General features: G+C 37.1%; 1 pseudogene; it reads left to right on the plus strand.

Moving 5' to 3' along the window:
• Positions 1–1308: 1308 nt before the first annotated feature.
• LOC114034910 lies at positions 1309–2035 on the plus strand (annotated as a pseudogene).
• Positions 2036–16807: the final 14772 nt, after the last annotated feature.

Raw genomic sequence — 16807 nt, forward strand, 5'->3', positions numbered from 1 at the left:
AATACAATGATTCAAGGACATATGATGAAAAGTGCTATCCATCCCTAGACAAAGAAATGATGGTGTCTGAATAAAGACTGAAGCATACTTTTTTTTACTTTCTTTATTTTTCTTGAAGTTTTTTTTTTTTGGTCTATGTTTCTTTCACAACATGACTAATATGGAAATATGTTTTGCATGACTATACATGTATAACCTATATTGAATTGTTTGCCTTCTGAATGAGGGAGATGAAGAAGGAAGAAGGGAGAGAATTTGGAATTCAAAGCTTTAAAAATTAATGTTAAAAATTGTTTTCACATGTGATTGGGGAAAAATAAAATGCCAAATAAATCCTAAAAACAGTTTCTAGTTTTATTTATTAGTTAAATGGTTTTCTTACTTTCAATTTTATCAATCTCTCCTTTAATTTTCAGGATTTCCAATTGGGTGTTTAATTGGAGATTTTTAATTTGTTCTATTTCTTGTTTTGGTTTTTTTTTTAGCTGCATGCCCAATTCACTCATCTGCTTTTTCTTGATTTTATTGATGTAAGCAATTAAAGATATGAAATTTCCCCTAAGTACTGCTTTGCCTGGATCCTCCACACATATATTATGATTATATAAATTTCCATGACAGTTTTCCATGACAGTAATTTTGTTCAAAGAACAGTTCAGTGTTATAACCAAACAGAAGAATAAAACAAAGAGATTTATGCTTACTGGATATATCTGGGTGCTGACCAGTTTTTATAGAGGATGTCTTGCACATAGTACAAATGGAAGAGGGATTCTTTTTTAATACTGAAGTTCCATAAATACTTCTATAAATACTTTTATTTGCAGATGACATTATTCTAATTACATTGGCCCTTGAAATACTACAAAGCCTCTTTCATAAAATTGTAGATTCTTGAAAGAGAGTGGCTTAACCCTTCACAAGAAAAAACAAATTGGATAAAAAACAAATGCTAGTCAAATAACAACATAGTCTATGGAGTTAGTCCATATAGGTACATTTGAAAGGAGCTTCAGATAGATAGTGAGCTCGATCAAAAATTGAATAGCAGGAGGTGACAGACTTGACTGGATTGAATTTGGGAAGTTGTGTAGCACTTTCATTGATCCTAAGTTGTTTGCCACATTTTTAATATCAACATTTTTCTAGCAATGTTATCGTACATCATGCACCAAGTGATCTCAAGAGAACTGAAACTCAAGGTGATCCAAAGGGAAAGATTCAGAGTGGGAGCAAGTAGGTTCTGACCCTAGAGCCCCATAATCCTCTGTTCCTTCCATCTCCAACCCGTATGGATCTCTAGTGAAGATGGTGGTAGCCATGGATGGAATCCTGGGCTGCTGGCTCCACCTTGAGTTGGCCAGCTGTCCACCATCCAGACTGTTTGCCATAGCTCCAAGGCTGTCACCTGACCCATTTGAGTTATGCACTTTGAGCAACAGAAGCTGATGGCACTGATCCAATATCCCCCCCCCACTCCAACCTGTCATTCTTCCATGTTGTCTGCCCTCCCCTCCCAAGCCACCCTCAGAGGAGCTGGGCTTGAATTGACTGCTCTGGAGGGTTGTGACAGAAGTTTTCAGAAAAAAGAATGATCGCTGTCTATCAGAATGTGGCCCTCAGTGCTGAGAACAAGCTCCTTGTCGGGCACCAGTTTTGGAAACACAACATCTCTGTGAAGGTCTTTCCCAATTCAATCCTGAGGTCTTTCCTGCCAGAATCCAAGTACCAAAACCTGCTGCCTCTTTTTGTCGAGCATAACATTCTGCTGGTGAGCTCAGAATCCAAGGCCAAGGAGATGTTTCCGGTCTTGAAGAGCATGCCTATTGTACCACTACTTGGTGGCTGCATTGATGACACCATCCTCAGTTATCAAGGTTTCCTGAACTACTCCGAACTACTCTCACAGTCTTTGATACAGGGGGAGCCGGTAGGGGGCCTGGCCCTCCTGCCATCTCAAACTCACTCCTTCCTACAGTACCAGCCCCTTCAGCTGACTGCCTTGTTGGATCAGTACATCAGACAGCAGCAATGACAGCACAGTACCCAGCACTGGAGAGCTGGCTTCCCCGACCCTGTAACAGACACTTAGCTGGGTGGGTCTCAGCATCCATAAATGTACTTTGACTAAAAAAAAATGCAATATCTTCCTGTATATATACGACTTTATTTCATGGTATGAACAAAAGCCTAAAAGTTAACATGGGAAATTCTTGTATTCTTTCTTCTATCATCAAATGCCCAGATTTATATCACCAACAATGACTTGAATTCAATAAGTGACAAAAAAGGACTTGGCTCAAGACTGCACATAAAAAGAATAGCAAAAGGAATATATATATATATATATATATATATATATATATATGTAGAGAAAGAGAGAGAGAGAGAGAGTAAAGACCACATGATAAATGAAATATTTAAAGAAAAAAACAGAGGAAGATTTCTAGAATGTTGATTATATAGAGGATTTATGGAAAGACATGAGCAAGATTAAATGTGTTTGGGTATTGGGGGAAGGGAGTTAGAAGGAGAGTTTGCAATCTACAATGGTGGAGAATTTATGATGTGATTGCAAATCCACTTAAATACTGAAGTAGAAGACTATTCTTCACAGTGTAGAAATAATTATGAGGAGCCAAGGACAAAAATGAAATTTCTTTCTTTTTTTTTTCTTCTTCTCAGGCAGTTTGCTCTATTAATCTTCAGAGAGGTTAATTAACTTGCTCAAGGTACCCAGCAAGGTCAGTGAATATGTTGGGAACCAAACCCAGGACAAAACAGAATGAATTAGTAATGCTTTTTCCCAGTAGTCCCTCAACCTGTGAACTATCAGGCTTTTAGAGTATTGTGAAATGTTACACTGAATCTATTTTAAAAAAATAACACCCCAACAATTCCTGTGCAGAAATTGCCCGAGAACTAAAAACATCATGCTTAATATTCTTATTTCCATTACGATCCTGTTTGTGAAGAATAACTTGCTTTATTTTTCATATTATGGCTATTGCTGACTCAGGACGCAAGGAAGAACAAATTGTGTAATTTGAGTTGAGAGGAATCTTTTCTGCAGTTGTTCTTAAATAAAAACACATATAATGAGCCAAAACCTGCCTGGAGATCTGTGTGCACAGCTCCCATTGACGTCACTTGGAAGTATGTGTGGGCAGAAATTGGCCCACTTACTCAAGCATAATCTTTTGAAAACTGAACATTTTTAAATCCTTTAATCTCAAGCTACAGTAGGTAGAAAGCAACTATCATACATAACTTTTCTTATTTACTTGGAAATAAACTCATTTAGAGCTCTGTGAGGAATAGTTTTATAGGAATCCTCTCTATTTGGAGACTAGTTACCTCTTTTTAAAAACAAATTCAAAATATAAGAGGCCTTAAATACATCATGTAGTCCAATCCTCTTGTTTTACAGATGAGGAAACTGAGTCTTCAATATATCTGGTGACTTGGGCAGGCTCACACAGTGAATTAGTGGGAGAGTTGGCACTGCAGATCTGATGTCCATTTCCTAATCAGGTCTCTGTCCACAATACGACAAACATCTCCATTCTGTCTCCACATAGATTCTCAAGCTTACAGTGATTATCTGAGGGAGTCCATTCCCCAGAAGTGGCTAAGGGCTACAAATATAAGGGACTGACAGTGACTCACTAAAATAGAAGTGATTGGGGCCAGAGGGTGGGGGTGGAAAGCAGTTGAAACCCACTAGAAATACATTCATCCCAAGGAATCTGAATGCCAGACAAATTAAAGAATATCTTGGGAGCCTTTCTCAACTGTGAGAACTCAACAGTTCCAAATGTACTTCAAACACAACCCATATGGGCAATCTCTAGGAGTAAGAAAGCACCACCCTTTCTTCCCCAGGTTCATTCTGGCAAGCATGTGTTGGTCTATATATTATACGACCATTTATTCATTACAAATAATTCCAAATTCAATTCCCAATGAGCAACTAACTAAATAGAAATTAGTCACTTCTTCAGTAATTTATATATTTACAAGTATATATCTGTATTTCTGTCTGTGCATACTTACATACATACATATATGTGTATGTGTGTATGTATGCATGTGTTATACGTGTGCATGTGTGCATGCATGTGTGCATGTGTGTGTGTGTGTGTGTGTGGAGAAACAGAGAGGCAGCATGGATGGAGAGGTTTTTTGGGTTTTTTTTTTGAGTCAGGAAGACATGCGTTCAAGTCAAATATGACCTTGGGCAAATCACCTATCTATTAGTATTCTATGAAATTCTTTAAGACACAAAACTGCAGAAAAGGTATTGGCTTGCATTGGTAGACAAGGCTTTCTTATCTGGGAGTTGCAGATACCAATGAAATCACATATATGTGTGTGTGTGTGTGTGTGTGTGTGTGTGTGTGTGTGTGTGTATGTATATATATGTACAAATGTATATATTTTATATATATTTATTATGTGTACATATGATATATTATGTATCACACAGATATAGATATAGATATATACCTACATCTCTATTATAGGCATATTACTGGTATGCCTATAATGTAAGCATATGCCTCTATCTATTTATAGGTATATACCTATATTATAGGTATGATATATGCCTATATATATATAATGGAGATATAGGTATATATCTATATCCAAATCTATGACAGATATGTGTGTAACTAATTATAAATTTGGAACTAAAAGTGACTTTAGAGGTCATGTGGTCCAATCAGATGAAGAAATTGAAGCCCAGAAAGGATAAATGACTTTCCTTATGTCCTACAGCTAACAAGAAAGCTAAGCCAAGAACCAAGGTCCCCCAGCACCAAATGTAGTACTCCATTACACCATACTGCTTTCCTATATAGGTGAGTTAAATGTTAAAGACCCTATATATCCTATATATCTTACATGCCAGAGGTTTTTCTTTTACTTTTTTTTGTCATGGATTCCTTTGGTGGCCTGGTGAAACCTTTGGACCTTATCTCAAAATAATTTTTTTAATGCATAAAATAAAATGCATAGGATTATAAAGGAAATCAGTTATATTGAAATAAAGTTAACAAAATATGCTTTTTTAAAAGTTCATGGATCTTAGGTTAAGAACCCCTGCTCTGTATTATAAATTGCTACTCATTTCAGCAGCCATCAAGTTTACCTACAGAACGGAATTGACTTTTAAGATTCTCACCTGAATGGAAATGATCTTCTTTCCTACTAGCCTTGGAAAATATCTGCCCATCAGAGAGCTTTTTTTGCCTTTTATAAGGCTTTACTCTTCCTATATTTTCCTTGTTTTGCTTTGCCTCTTCCTAAAAAGAATTACTACCCACTGGATGAATGTGTCATCCCTCATTCTCCTCACTTTTTTTTTCTTCCTTGAGGACACTGTGTGGTGGTTGGTCTATTTCATTTCTTCAGGAAATGTTTGCGGTGGTCTAAGTTACAGAAGTGTTGTAACTGGACACCCAAGTTTTTGTTTTCTCCTTCTAACCACAAGTACACCATGGTCTGTGGGAGCTACAGTTTTGTGGGGAAAGGCATGGGCAAGTCATTCTGCACAGGAAAGGTGGTATTCAAAAATATCCTCACTGGTTCAGTCTTATAAGCTTATCATTTTTAGTGCCACCAGAGTAGAACATTACAGAGAAGAACAATAATAATGGTATTTCTCATTTATAGAACACTGAAAGGTTAACAAAATGCTTTTCTCACAGCAACTCTGAAGAGATAGTATGAGTTTTATTACACATATTTGACTAATGAGGAAAGTGAGTCTCAGAGAAGTTATGTGACCATCTTAAAATAAAAAATTTATTAAGTCTCAGAATTGTGACTTGAACCTGGGTCTGCAGACTGTTAGACCAGTTCTTTCTCCATGATGCTAATGAGATGAGCAATAATGAAGGCTAATTTTGACATAATAGCATTTCTTAAGAAATTTCTGGGAATAAAGCTTGATTTATTTTGTCATCACTTTTTTCATAATTCAAAAGTGATCCTTGCTTTTCCATTTTAGTCTCAGAAGATTTTTTTTTCCTTAAAGAGAAATCCAAGCAGTAGCCTGACTGTAGGATCTTGATGGGATCAAGAAGGCTAAACATTTAAATAAAGGCTTTCTTCTTCCAAAATATGTATGGTTTTGAGTCCCTGATTCATTCTGGAAATTTACTAGATGACGCTTTTTGGCAGATATAACCGAATGCATGACTAATAAGGGGTAACAGGGCAATTATATTTATTTTGTATATTAAATTGGCTTTCCTTCTTATAAGTGTACTTTTGTGTTTACACAAAATAATTATTTTAACCAGCAACAACAATATTTTGTATTTCAGTGGAGTCTTTTCATGGAAAGATATAAAGAAATCTTAGATTTCAATAAATTCAACCAATATTTATTGAATTATTACCTACTACATGACACATTATGCTAGGTGATAAAGGAGGTCCAAGATAAGGTCCTGCTCAAAAGGAGTTTCCAGTCCATGAAGAGAGATAAGATATGTAACACCTCCGTCCCCCCAAAAAATCAGCCGACATTCACACTACAAAATAGAATATGAATATGAATATGAACATATAAGAGAGGCTGTTCTAAAAGGACAGCTTGGGGGCATCAGTGGAATTCATGGAAGAGGGGGAATTTTATTTGTATAGTTCTCTTAAACTCACTTAATTGTTTCTCCACAATCATGGTGGAAGGTACATATAAGTATTCATACCCCTTTTTCAGATAAGAAAATTGAGTCTTTGAGAGTGAGTCAATAAGCATTAATTGTTTATTATATGCTGGGCATTGTGCTAAGTAGTCGTTCATCCTTCATTTTTTGAAGAGGACTAATGATATCACAATGTTGAGGGAGGGGACAGTATATTTGGCTGTGTCTGATTAGTCCAATACAAGTTTGGAAAGCTCTACCACAGGTCAGGCACAAGTAGTCCATTTGGGATGGAGATATCTTTGGATTTGTGCTGCTCATGTTTCCTTTGTGTTACTGCAATTCTGTTTTGCTCATAGAGCATAGCACTTTCTTTGATGTGGGCATGACATGTTGGGCATTCCTGTGCTAATATCTCTCATATCTCACAATTAATCCTAAAGTTCTTCAGAGACACCTTGAGAGTGTCCTTGTACTGCTTCTTCTGAGCACCATGTGAGCATTTGCCTTGTGTGAGTTATACATAAAATAGTTTTTTAGGTAAGCATGTAGTTTGGCGTTTGGACTTTGTGGCCAGCCCATTGGAGTTGTGCTGTCTATCGTAGAGTTGGAATGCTTCACAGTTCAGCTTGAGAGAGGAGCTCAGTGTTCAGTACCTTTCCTTGTCAGATGATCTTCAGAACCTTCCTAAGACAATTCAAGTGGGAGTGGTTCAGTTTTCTGGCATGGTACTGACAGACTGTCCAGATTTTACAGGAATACAACAATGAAATCAGCACAATGGCTCTGTAGACCTTTAGTTTAGTATGTAACTTAATACTTCTTCTCTACCACACTTTCTTTCAGAGCCTCACATACATTGAATTAGCTCTGGAAATGCTTGTGTCAACCTCATCATCTATATGGACACTGGAACATATACTGTCATGGTAAGTGAACTTATCCACAGCACTCAGAATTTCTCCATTTGCTGCAACTGATTTTTCTACATGTGAATAGTGTGGTGCTGGCAAGTGTAGAACCTCTATTTTCTTGGTGTTAACTGTCAGTCCAAAATTAGCACAAGTGGCAGAGAATTGATCCATATTCTGCTGCATCTCAGTCTCAGAGGCTTACTGAGTGCACAATCATCTGCAAACAAAAGGTTATGCACCAACTGTCCCTCCACTTTGGTCTTGGCTTGTAGCCTTTTCAAGTTAAATATTTTACCGTAAGTGCAGTAGCTGACCTTGATGCTGTTTTGTCCTTATTGAAGACATCTGACAACATCACAGGAAATAACATGCTAAAAAGCACTGGAGCAAGCACACAGCCATGACTCACTCCATTGGTGAAAGGGAAGACATGAGAGCATCATCTTTTATCCAGAATCTATGCAAGCACGCCATTATGAAACTGGAGTACAATACTGACAAACTTCTCCAGGCAACCAAATTTTGCCACAATCTTCCACAAGCCCTCACAACTGACAGTATCAAAGACCTTGGTTAGGTTGACAAATGTTGTGTACAGACCTCTGTTCTGCTCTTGGCATTTCTCTTGGAGTTGTCAGGCAGAAAACACCACTATCCCTCAGCACTTTATGAAGCCACACTGGCTCTCAGGCAGATGACCATCTTCTGGGTGAAGCACTGGCCAACTAAGGAGGACTCTGGCAAGAATCTTGCCAGCAATCACTAAGAGAGAGAGAGATCTCACTGTGATTGTCATAGGACAGCCTATTTCCTTTTCCTTCATAGAGATGGATAGTGGAGGCATCTTTATCTCCTGAGGAGATAATTTCTTCTTGCCATATAATTCAGAAGATTTTAGTCAGCTTCTGTATGAGCAGTGAATCTTCTGCCTTGTGGATTTCTTCTGGGATGGAATCAGTGTCAGGTGCTTTGCCACTTGAGAGGAGCCTGATGGCATTTTAATACCTTTTCTTCAGTTGGAAGTTTGTCTAGAGAGGGATTGATTATGACCTGAGACATATGGACAATGGCTTCAGCATTGGTTGATGATGGTCTGATGAGAACACTATGGAAGTGTTCAGACCATCTCTACAGGATCCTGTCCTTTCCACTGATCAGTGGGGCTCCATCAGCATTAAATAGTTGAGGTGCTCCATGGGTCTTCAGCCCATAAATAGACTTTAAGGCACCATAGATGCATTTTGCACTGTTACTATCAGCATAAAACTGATTTTTATCTGCCTTCTTACTGGGCTAAGAGTCCTGAATCTCCCTAAGCTTTGCTTGCCCTTTTCTTTTGATGGAGTTAAATGCTGGGTAGTAGGGATACAAAGGAAGCCTCCCCCCAATACAATCCATCTTCAGAAGGAGAATACTTTCTAATGGGAAAGAGGACATGTAAATATCTACACATGTACAAGACTATGTACATGTACATATATACACATATATATATGGAGAAAGAGAAGGGGAGAGAGAGAGAGAAAGAGAGAGAAAGAGAAAGAGAGAGAGAGAGACAGAGAGAGAAAATAGATTAAAGAAATTTGAAAGGGAAAGGCATTAATAGCTACGCATGACTGGAAAAAACCTTTTGTAGAAGATGAGATCTGAGTTGAGACTTGAAGGGAGCAGGAGGAGCTAGGAGATGGAAGTGTAGGAGTAGAACATTTAGGCAAGGGGGACAATCAGTGCAAAGTCACAAAGAAGGAAAATGTAGGATCATCTTGAAGAAACTGCAACCAGGTTTGTGTAGCTAGACTATAGAGTGTATGGATGAGAGTAAGGTGTAAGAAGGTTGGAAAGGTAGGAAGGTAGGTCATGAAAAGCTTTAAATTCTAAGTAGAGGACCTTATTTTTTATCCTGGAGGTGTAGGGAGCCATTGGAACTCATTGAGAAGGAGTGGGAGGGGCCAGACAAGGGGAGAGATATATTAAGACCCACACTTTAGAAAAATCACCTTGTCAGGTAAAAGAAGAAAAGTTTGGAGTAGACACTTGCAGTAGGGAGACCAGTTAAAAAACTCTATGGCATTAGTCAGGTAATATAGGACTGAACTAAGGTTGTGGTTTATGAGTGGAGTGGAGAGAACATAAGGAGATATTCTGTAAAGGTAAAAATGATAAGATTTGGCAACAGATTAGATATGAGTTGAAGATGACCCCAAAGTTGAGGGATGGGTGACTGGTGGTACCCTTAAAGTGATAGGGAAGTTCATAAGGGGAGAGAGTTGGGGGTGGGAGTGGGGAGAGATGTCTTATTTTGGACATAAGAAGTTTGAGATGCCTACACAGGAAATCCAGTTTGAGATATCTAAGACAAAAGATGTATATGTAGATACAGGAATCATCTGCAAAGAGATGATATTTGAACAAATGAGTTTGTGACTTGTATACTATCTACTAAGCTACTAAGTTGCAGAGGCAGAAATGGGAATCAAAACTAAATCTTTGATCTCTTCCCCTAGTGCTTTCCCTGAAGCACCAAATCTTATATCTCAGTAAGGCAGATAGGGAACTAAACATATATCACTAAATATGTCTGTTTCTAAGGTAGAATGAAGCAACTGTTACAGAAACATTACCAGCCAGGACATATCTAATATTAAGTAGAGTTTATGGGGGCAGCATGTGATCGACTGAGTTGAAACAATCGAAGTTATTATGACAAAGTTTACAAAAAGATTGGTGGAAATGATTAGCAGGTGCAATCTATTTTTGGTTTTCAATTTCATTTATGAAATTATACTTTATTATTCTCCTGGTTTTTAAAATAATGCTTTCCATTTGTACAATACTTTTAACTTTTTAATGTGATTTAATATACTTTTTCTCAAATGTGCACTTCCCAAAGATTGCAGAAAAATGTGTCTGGTGGTAGGTGACCTATTCCTTCTTTCTTGTGCAAGAATGGCACACTTGAACAGCATTTAGAAGTCTTTTGTAAAACTGAAGACATTGTCCCTCATGTTGCTCAATGTTCTGTATACAAGGACTTACATGATAAATTCCTGCTGGAGCTTATTTCCAGGAAATGGTTTGTTTCTACAGACACTGTCTACTTTCTATTGTCAGACAATGAAAACTGTGCCTTAGCCTTCAGGAAACTTACAGCCAAACTCAGAACCCAAAGGAGGAGTAAATTCATCACAGATGCCTGGTAATAACTATTCCCTTCCCCAAATTAGATCATCTCTGTTTTGGTTTTTATCCTTGATTGTCCTATATTATTTTATTTCTGCAATAAATATTTTAAAAAAATTTTTCCACCTCCACAAATCACAAACCCTTCACAGCTTAATAGATTGTCTTCATGAACTGCTGTGGCCAAAACAATCATATGATGATAGACACAGAGTGCATTGATGGACTGATACTTAAAAGTTTTTCCTTCTTGTTGGGACCTGACAGAGCTTGTATTGCACTGGAATAGTTTTCAAGAACCTGAAGTCATGTCCATGCAATGACGAGGCTCTAGTGCAGGTCTTCAGTGGCATAGTGTAGCTTATATTATGTTTCTTTTCTTTTCTTTTTTTAGGCAATTGGGGTTAAGTGACTTGCCCAGGGTCACACAATTAGTAAGTGTCAAATGTTTGGTCTGAGGCTACATTTGAACTCGGGTCCTCCTGACTTCAGGGCTGGTGCTCTATCCACTGCGCTACCTAGCTGCCCCATATATTACGTTTAATCCTGGTAGCTGACTCCATCAAATTCTTTTGCAAGTAGGTAGAAGCAGGTATAAATCTTACGTACATACATATATACACAAACACACATGAGGAATTGAGGGGATTAGAACAGTAAGAGGTAGTGGGTATTGAATGAACCACACTGACTCCATCTTATGACTCAATTCTGGGACCTTGCTCAGTTCCCTTTCTATTCAGTTATGGGTCTAGTCCAATTTCTGTCCTGTGAGAAAACTTTATTCAATTGTGGGAATTGTGAGAGGGCTTTGTTGCATTATTGGACCTGGGAAGCTGGACCACCTCTTACCTACTGCTTAGAGACCTTTAATTAAGAAACTAGGTTATGCTGATCAGAAACCCAGTCAGCTCTGAAGACTGATGCAAGGAGTTTTCTTACAATTATACATCTCAAGCAGCCCATGTGTCTTATCTGAAAACTGGCCCCATACTGGTTAATCAGTCATTGTTTCCACGTTCCTTTGATTGAGGACAAACTGGTGGGGGAGTAGGACACCTATTTTTCTGAATTCAGGGAATTGTACCTGTTTGCTCTCCCCTTCCCAACTTGGAAAGTCTCTAATCTTTCCTCTATTTAGAAATCAGATCACCTAATTTTGTATCTTAGTTAATTGTCTTCTTTTAATTAATCGGTCTTATTTGATTAATTGTTTTTAACATATAAAAATCCATCACGCTCTGTATTTGGGGTGCAGTGCTAAAGCTGAGGAAGGCTACTGGTTCTGATTTGTTATTCAAGTGGCATGCATTGTTTAATAAATCAATACTCTCAGAAGCTCTAATCTTTGTTTCTTTCATCTTTCAATTGTCACACACATATGCAGATAGGTCAATCACAGGATCATAACTTTAGAGCCAAAAGAGACTTTAGAGGTCATTGAATCCAAACCCTACTCCTCATTTTACAGAGGAGAAAGCCAAGCAAGATTAAGTGACTTGCACTGGCTCACACAACTATGAAGTGTCTGAGTCAGGATTCAAACCCAGCTGTGACTTGCTGGCCCTAAATCCAATATATTTTTCTACATACTAAGCTTCCACTCCCTACTGGTGTCATCTACCTCCCTGCCTTACTCTTCTCGTTTCAATAGTTCATACTTACATACATATTCAAAATACAAGAATTTACTGAGTACCCACTGTGTACATAGAACTATATTCTGCTTGAAGGGACTGGAAAAGGGTGTGAGAAGAGGGAAAAAAGCAGAAGACTCTCTCCCTACTCTCAAAAGGCTTACAGTCAAAATGGAGAAAGAATATGAATTCCCTTCCACACCTATCCCTTTAACTTTACATTGCCTTTTGATAATTATGTTTCCTCTACATATTAAGCAGATATTAGAAATCAATAATGAGCTGGATTCAGAAGTGAGCAGGAGAAAACTGAGCTTTACCCTATTTGAGAAATGGTACCCTGCTTTCAAGGATTCCAAAGAACTCCATGTCACAAAAGCTGATGAATGTCAATTTTCATTTTAATCTATAAGATAAGGGTGATCTGGGTTCAAGTTCTGCCTCGGATATATTTTATAGGTTATTAGTTCCAACTAAAAAACTACTAAAAAACTACAATTAACTTTGGCAAAGTAGCAGGATATAAAATAAACCCACATAAATCATCAGCATTTCTATATATTATCAACAAAGCCCAGCAGCAAGAGACAGAAAGAGAATTCCACTTAAAATAACTATAAACAATATAAAATATTTGGGATTCTATCTGCCAAGACAAACCCAGGAACTATATAAACACAATTACAAAACACTTTTCACACAATAAAGTCAGATCTAAACTATTGGAAAAATATCAATTGCTCATGGGTAGGCCAAGCTAATTTAATAAAAATGACAATTCTACCTAAATTAATTTACTTATGCCATACCAATCAAACTACCAAAAGATTATTTTATAGAGTTAGAAAAAAATAAAATAAAATTCATCTGAAAGAACAAAAGGTCAAGAATATCAAGAGAATTAATGAAAAAAAAAAAAGCAAAGGAAGATGGCCTAGCCATACCAGATGTAAAACTGTATTATAAAGCAGCAATCATCAAATCTATTTGGTACTGACTAAGAAATAGAGTGGTGGATCAGTGGAATAGGTTAGGTACACAAGACACAGTAATCAATGACTATAGTAATCTGTTTGATAAACCCAAAAACTCTAGGTTCTGGGGTAAGAACTCACTATTTGACAAGAACTGCTGGGAAAACTGGAAAATAGATGGCCAAAACTAGGCATAGACCAATATTTCACACCCTATACCAACATAAGGTCAAAATGGGTACATGATTTAGACATAAAGTGTGATGTCAAAAGCAAATCAGGAGAGTGAGAAATAGTTTACCTGTCAGATCTATGGAAAAGGGAAAAATCTGACCAAACAAGAGAAATAGAACCTTATCAAATACAAAATGGATAATTTTGATTACATTAAATTAAAAAGCTTTTGCACAGACAAAACTAATACAACCAAGATTAGATGGAAAGCTAAAAGCTGGGAAACAATTTTTATAGCCAGTGTTGCTGATAAAGGCCTCATTTCTAAATATACAGAGAACTGAGTCAAATTTATAAGAATATAAGTCATTCCCCAATTGATAAATGGTCAAAGGATATGAACAGGCAGTTTTTAGATGAAGAAATTAAAACTATCTATAGTCCTATGAAAAATACTTTAAATCATTATTGATTAGATAAATGCAAATTAAAACAACTCTGAGGTACCACCTCACACCTATAAGATTGGCTAATATAACAGAAAAAGAAAATGATGGGTGTTGGAGAAGATGTGGGAAAATTGGAACACTAATGCATTGTTGGTAGAGATGTAAACTGATCCAACCATTCTGGAGAGTAATATGGAACTATGCCCAAAGGGCTATAAAATTGCGCATACTTGTTGATCCAGCAATACCACTGTTAGGTCTGTATCTCAAAGAGACTGTAAAAAAGAGAAAAGGACTCACATGTACAAAAATATTTATAGCAGTCCTTTTTGGCAAAAATTGGAAATTGAAGGGAAACCCAGTAATTGGGGAATGGCTGAAGAAGTTGTGGTATATGAATGTAATTGTATACTATTGTTCTATGAGAAATGATGAGCAGGCAGATTTCAGAAAAACCTGCAAGACTTTCACGAACTTATGCTAAGTGAAGTGAGCAGAACCAGGAGAACATTGTACACAGTAACAGTAACATTGTATAATGATCAACTATGATAAATTTAGCTCTTCTCAGCAATACAATGATCCAAGACAATTCTAAAGACTCATGATGGAAAATGTTACCCACATCCAGAGAAAGAACTATGGAGTCTGAATACAGATCAAAGCATACTATTTTCACTTTTTTTTGTTGTTGTTTTTTGTCTTTTCTTTCTGGAGGTTTTCCCTTTTTCTGATTTTTCTTACACAATATGACTAATGTGGAAATATGTTTAATGTGATTGTACATGTATAACTTATATAAAATTGCTTGCTATCTTTGGGAGGGGGGAGGGAAGGAAGGGAGGGAGAAAAATTTGGGACCCAAAATCTTATAAAATGAATGTTGAAAACCACCTTTACATGTAATTGGAAAAAAAAATAAAATACTATTAAGTGCAAAAAAAGTGGAGAAATTGAGGCTTAGAGAAGTTAATGACTTGCCCAAGGTCACATATCTGAACTCAGCTCTTCCATACTACAAGCCCAGTTCACTCTCCACTGCCCCGCTTAACTGCCTAACTGTTGTTTTTGTCCTTTGTTCTCAAAGAGGACCAATAACTTTAGAAAGGTGATGACCTGACTAGCAAGTGAATTGGATTTAAGTGAGGTGGGGCTCCACAAAGTCATCAGTTACAAGACTGCCTAAAACTTCGTGGACAAAGCTGTTTTGTCTGTGTTTATAATCCCTCATCTGAGCCTGGGTTTCCTATCTAAAAATGCTGGCGGTGAGCAAGGGGAAGAGTGTTTGACTACATGACTTCTGAGGTCCCTTACAACTCTTAAGCAGTGATCACATGAACCTAAGTTTACTGCATTGCAAATGATTCAAAGATAGTTCATGGAGTCAATATTAGAGAAGAGCCCCATGGATGCCCATGCATCACTTGGCACCAGTGATTTTAAGGAAACACAAGGAGACACAAATCCAACTAAACATGAATTCATTTTCTAGGATTTCAGTAAGTAGCATTCATCTTGAAAATGAATCCTTTCACTCCAATGGTTCACTCTAAGAACCACTGAATTGTGAGATTCCTAAACAGTCACTTAGAGATGAGACATAAGTTCTGCTTATTGTAGAGGTGCCTTCTGCAAGGTGGCTGACTATCATCCTCATCTTTTCTAACATGTAGCCAGTGGGAATGTGGGTATCTAAAAGTTTTGTCTCATGTCTAAAACAAATTGCATTTCCTCTCATTGAAATACTTGCTTTTTATTCTCCTATAGAAAGAGGCCAAAGTTCTTTCAGCTTGCAAATTAAATCAAAATTTTATTTTGCATATTGGGAACAATTGCATAATTGTTCTCACCTGGCTTTATCTCCTATCTTTAATAGGATCCATATCTACTTGATGTGTCAAAGTATTTCACATTCAATTTAAATAAGATGTTCGAGATGCACATTTCAACAGAACTGTGTGGGCCATTTGAAGTATTTGCCACATGACTCGGTACAAGAGGTTAATTGCGAAGCTAATTGGTATCATACAATTTGGGAAGTGCATTTAGGTGAAGGAATTGTGGGAGGCTTTTGTCTCCAAGGTCGCCTTTTTTCTTTTTGTCACTCACTTTTAGAATAGAACTCTTACATTTACTTAGGAATCTTCACTCTGAATTAGCTTTTCAAGAAAATGAAGACAAGTTATAAGGGCTGTCATAGAGGCTTTAATAATAACTTATATTTCCATAGTGCTATTCCAAGTGTTCTCCTCACCTCCACTCCGTGAGGTAGGTAGTATAAGCATTATTGCTTCCATTTCTAGATGAAGCAATTGAGAGTCAGATATGTAAAGCAATTTGCCTAAGGTTAAAGAGCTAGTTAGTATCAAAACTGAGATTCAAGCCCAGGTCCTCTGGCCTCAGATATCATACACTTTCTATGAATCCTTAGCTGCTTTCCTGATAACAACATCCATCATTATGTATTTATTCATTTGAAGCTAGAAATCTTGATATTTCTACTTTCTGTAACTGAATGTGACTTTCCCCCCTATCCTTTAACATTTTTTTTTACTAAATTTCACTGTGAATTGAAAGCACATAAAGTATTTATGTCTTCAAACAGATCTGGGTCTCATTGATGAGGGTATCTCTTCCAGCAGTACAAATAGCAACCCGTTTATGCCTTCTCATAGTAGTTGACTCTTGTCCATGTTCTCTGAAAATATTAGGTGTAAATTATGTGGAAAGAATTTAAACGGGAACCACAAAAATGACATGATTCTAACATGAGGCCATGAAAAACTAAGGTTATGTAAAAAACACTGAATAAACCTACTT

Source organism: Vombatus ursinus, unplaced genomic scaffold (assembly GCF_900497805.2).
Source record: "Vombatus ursinus unplaced genomic scaffold, bare-nosed wombat genome assembly UNPS02009132.1, whole genome shotgun sequence".
NCBI lineage: Eukaryota > Metazoa > Chordata > Mammalia > Diprotodontia > Vombatidae > Vombatus > Vombatus ursinus.